Genomic DNA, 4800 nt, shown 5'->3' with positions numbered 1-4800 from the left:
CACACACACACACCCACACACCCTCTGTACCCTTGCTCCATTGCATCAGCCCACTTCATTATCTCCTACTCCTCCCTATTGCTCTCTTATCGCTTCCTTCCCCTCCCCACTCCCCCTCTCTCTCTCTCTCTATCCCTCTCTCTATCTATCTATCTATCTATCTATCTATCTATCTATCTATCTATCTATCTATCTATCTATCTATTTTTCTATCTATCCATCTGTCTATCTGTCTCTCTATCTATCTATCTATCTATCTACCTATCTATCTATCTATCAATCTATCTATCTATCTACCTATCTCCTTCTCTCCCCCTCTATCTCCCCTTCTCCAACAACATTGACCGTGACTATTCAATCATTACTTTGTTGTCATAACCATATGTCACCAAAACTTTCCACGTTTCGCCTTTGGGAAAAGCTGTCAGTCAATACAGATTAGGTATCAAGACAAAAACCTGTGATGTATTAAACGGTTGAAGATAATGATTTAGAGTATATATTTGGCTCTTTTCGTCTAAGCAGACGGTCAATTTAGCTTAAGATGGCCTCAAGGTTGTCTTCAAGCAGCTTCTTTCATGGCTAATTCTTCCTATGTTTGAAGCGCAGTCTCTGTCGCAGTGCTTGCATGTCAGTGACGTAGATCGAAGAGCGTTAGGAAATAACCTATGCTATGAGAACATGTGGCACGTATTGGACTACCAATGACTCTGTCTTATGTACTCACGGTCAAAAGTAACTGGGCATTCCTGTTTTCTCTGTATCGTTCTATTTTATTTAGTAGACGTTTTACGGCGCTCGCAACTGCATAAGGTCATATGAGCGCCGAGGGGTGGATGTCAACAGAGAAGTCCTTAAAGGAAATCAGACTTGCTCTGCTCACCTCTCTAGCATCAACAGCACAAGGTCTGCTTCGACTATCAAGGCACCCCGGAAATAGCGGGTCACAAGAGAGTGACAAACATACAAAAGAAGTAGAGGTAAATGACGCTAGTAAGGATTTGGAAAGAATAAGTTGCGGTTCCCTGTTGTAGTTCAGGCACAGTTATGAGCAAGACATTGTTTGATAAGCCCATCTACAATTCTACTGTGCATTAGAACGAGAAATGTCCCCCCCTTTGGGAATGACCCCAAAACACTTCAGTCAGTGACACCGCACGGAGGGGGGGGGGTGGGGGTTCGTTCTATTTCACAGAGACGGAAATGACTTCTTGATTGAAGTATTGTATACACCCATCAATGCACAAGAGGAAGTGAACAAAATCAGTTAAATTATAACACAGAGATTTACCCTACATGCCTGTATTGTATGCAAAATGAATGGAGATGTTTTGTGTTGTCAATACTTACTTTTACTTTTTACATTTTCATCCTCTGAAAACAGGGCAGTCTCACAATACTTGAACAAAAAATTACACGTTCTCATAAGTATTTTGTTTAGAAGATAATATTGGTATTGTTAAGACCTCGAATACTTTGGACATTTACTGTGTTATATTTTGGACATCGTTATCCGTCAGAGCATCTCAAATATCCCAGAGAGTTGCAAACAAATTGTCTGAACTGGGAGCAAAGTCGCCTTTGTTTGACTTAATTAAAACTTATTATTGACGCACACACAACAAAAGTGTTTTTCTAATATCACGTACGCATGTACGACATGTTTTACAGTTCGCTCTACTATTTTGAATAAGTATTAACGTGCAAACGTGGGACACTCAAAGTTAAAAACCATCAGCAAACGACAAATGCAGTTTTGGGACATCTGAATAGACATAAGGGTCTTGAACATCTAGCTCTCACTGGAAAAACTGAGGGCAAGCGAGGCAGGGGTAGGCCCAGAACAACATATTTTAGGCAAATAGGTAACGTGGGAAGATCAGCTTTTTTTAGAGCATCCGAGCAAAGGAATGAATGGAGAACCATGATCGCCGATGTCTGTCGCAGATCTGGCTCTGGATGAACGAGTATTAACGTGCAAACATAGTGGATTCGCCTTCACTACCTTTTTTTTTTTTTGGGGGGGGGGGTATCCGCCTCACCTCCCTTTTTTGGCGAATGTTGTGTTTAATCAACAACAAATGCGTTGCGCGCTACACTGGGGTTCGCCTTTCGTCCCTTTCACTTCACTCTAACATACTGCTGAAAAAGTGAGGGATCGTTAACTAAAGGTACAAACACAGTGGATCGACCTTTCACCCCCTTTCGCAGACAAAAAAAATGTGAGGAAAGGCAGGCGAATGGGAAGGGACCTGAAGCGACAGAGTGGATTTGCCCTCCTCCCCTCATCCTTTTCTTATTGCTCTGTGAAGCTGATGTTGCTACATTAGTTAAAACGACGATGTCAAATTTCACTTTGATATTGGGTCCATAGAATTAATGAACTCCGAGAAACATAATTTACTTTTTGCAAATAGATCTATCATCATTTATTTGTCGATTATGTTCTTAGAAATGACGATTTTTTTTTTTTTTTTTAATCTGAAAATGAAAGCTATTGCATTCCGGCTTCTCCTTGATCAGATTGGACCTTACGCAAAACATACGCTCACTGGTATGATTTTGATTTCGTTTAAGAGCTACTGATTTTCTTGTAGAGCACAAACCTTTTAGAACCTGGCTGTGTTAGTCGGATTTTGGACTAATCATCTGTCAGTGAGGAGCAGAGACCATGAAAGAGGTCTGAGATGGAATGAACAAAACATCTTCATGTGAATCACCGGATGGCTTGCTTTAGTTGACTACATCGCGCAAGTGTTGGAGCATCATGTCTTACCCTTATTTCCCTCATGGTGTCATTCAAGTAAACATCTCCATTCATGGCAAATCACTTTCTCATAGGGTCATTATTATCACTAGACAAATCTAGGAAAACTATATCATATCAACGTTGGAGGGGTCCCCAGTAAATAGCCCCGATATAAATCCTACAGCTATGTGAAGTCTCGTAAAACAACAGCTGAAGGAAATCGACATTGCTCCCTCTTCATACCCTGTGTTTGCAACCGTCTGTGACATCTGGGATAAAATGACAGACATTTGTCCAAAATTTAGTAGAGCCGATGCGCAAAGGGTTCTTGACCTGACAAACAAATGGTCCAACGTAAAATAACAATAAGCATAATATTTAAAGTTAAGTCCAAGTTTTGCGTGGTATTTGTCATTCGCTGTTTTCTGTTTTGTTTGAAACTGTCGAAATTAAATATTATTTATTGTCGATTTAAAAAATCTCCATTCATTGTATATGAATGTATGTCCATTCTATCAATATTGATGGTCCCCAATACACGCGCGAAGACAATTTAACGAATCTGTGATTTCGCACAATCTTGCCAAGCCTGATTTTTTAAGGTCAATTTTGAATGACCATATCTCTGGCGTTTCTTAAAATATATATGAAATATTATTGTGTCAGATGATGCAGAATTCATTTATCTTTTCGTTGGTTTGCTGCATAAGTGAGTAGTGGATGGCTTTAACCCGATTATTGGATGATTACTTTTTCACGTTTCTTTTGGAACCCACTGTATAATACACGTGCTGGTGTGTTGCACCCAGTTGTCGGTCAAAGGGATATAAATGGGTTGCCGCGAAAAGGGTTAATATGTAAAGCCCAAGTTACTCTCAGCGATAATTCGTATCTGATTCTTCGTATAGTAAAAATGTCTGATTTGTCAAACTCCGTGTTTTGTTTACACATTCACTCCAATTTATCCAATTCTCTTTAAGAGGGGGCGCGGGGGGGGGGGGGGGGGGGGGGGGGGGTTGCAGCTGAAGGCTATCTCGCTTATCACAGGACCAAATGTTACAAAATTCCAACGTATAGCAAGCATAGTAAGGAGTCTTCAAATCCGCAATCAGATTTGAGAAGAAAAAAAATCTTTTCCTTGGATAGGGCGGCCATATTGCATTTTGTTGACATGTCTTACGTAAGTAATACGGCATTTATTTTACATGGAAATAAATTGTGTTTTTTGCGTGCATCTTGGCAAACAATAGAGCTACAAAACAGGTCGATGAATTTTTCCTAAACGTACTAAGGCATTTTTAGTGAATTTTTTTCTGAGGTAGTATTCACGTTAGCAAAAATTGCGTGAAAATCTACACTCCAAAAACCACCAACAAAAAACGTTTATATATATATGAGATAGATTTTTGTTAGTGATTTTTAAACCCTATTCCATATATCGAAAATGCATCACACACACTAAGTTTTATTATTTCATCTTTTCTTCTTTCTGTGAAAATTTCTTGAAGATTGAATGAAAAATGGTGGAGTTATTTTAAAAACTATATAGAAAAAAACAGGTTTCGAGGAAACTGGCGATGAAGAAAAATAAAAGATTGACTTAAGGGAACAAATCGCTGAACTGATTCGGTTTAACAAATTTGTTTTAATTGCTCAGTTTTCATTTATCACACTTTTAGTCTATGGAGAAGATTCTCCTTCATGTATGAATATTACAAAGTAGATCACAATTCTTTTACATAAGTTTTAAAAGGCACTTAAATGCTATTTACGAATGTTTGCATTGTTATAAAATTGTAAAAACCCTACATCAGATTCGCATTTGGAAAGACGATAAAAGAAGTGCGCTCGGTTGGATAGCAAACAACTGGGCAGCTGTAAACGTAACACGCACAACAACTGCTGACTAAGACGTCTTATTCTAATAGTCAACTCGATTATGCAGATGGTGTTAATATCGATAGGTACCAGGTACCATACGATAGTACATGAACGTAAATTCTTGATTAATGACCCGCCCCCGAATACGTGCAACGGAGTGCGTGTGAACA

This window comes from Aplysia californica, unplaced genomic scaffold, assembly GCF_000002075.1.
Source record: "Aplysia californica isolate F4 #8 unplaced genomic scaffold, AplCal3.0 scaffold00637, whole genome shotgun sequence".
NCBI classification, from domain to species: domain Eukaryota; kingdom Metazoa; phylum Mollusca; class Gastropoda; order Aplysiida; family Aplysiidae; genus Aplysia; species Aplysia californica.
Note: the sequence above shows the minus strand (reverse complement) of the source record.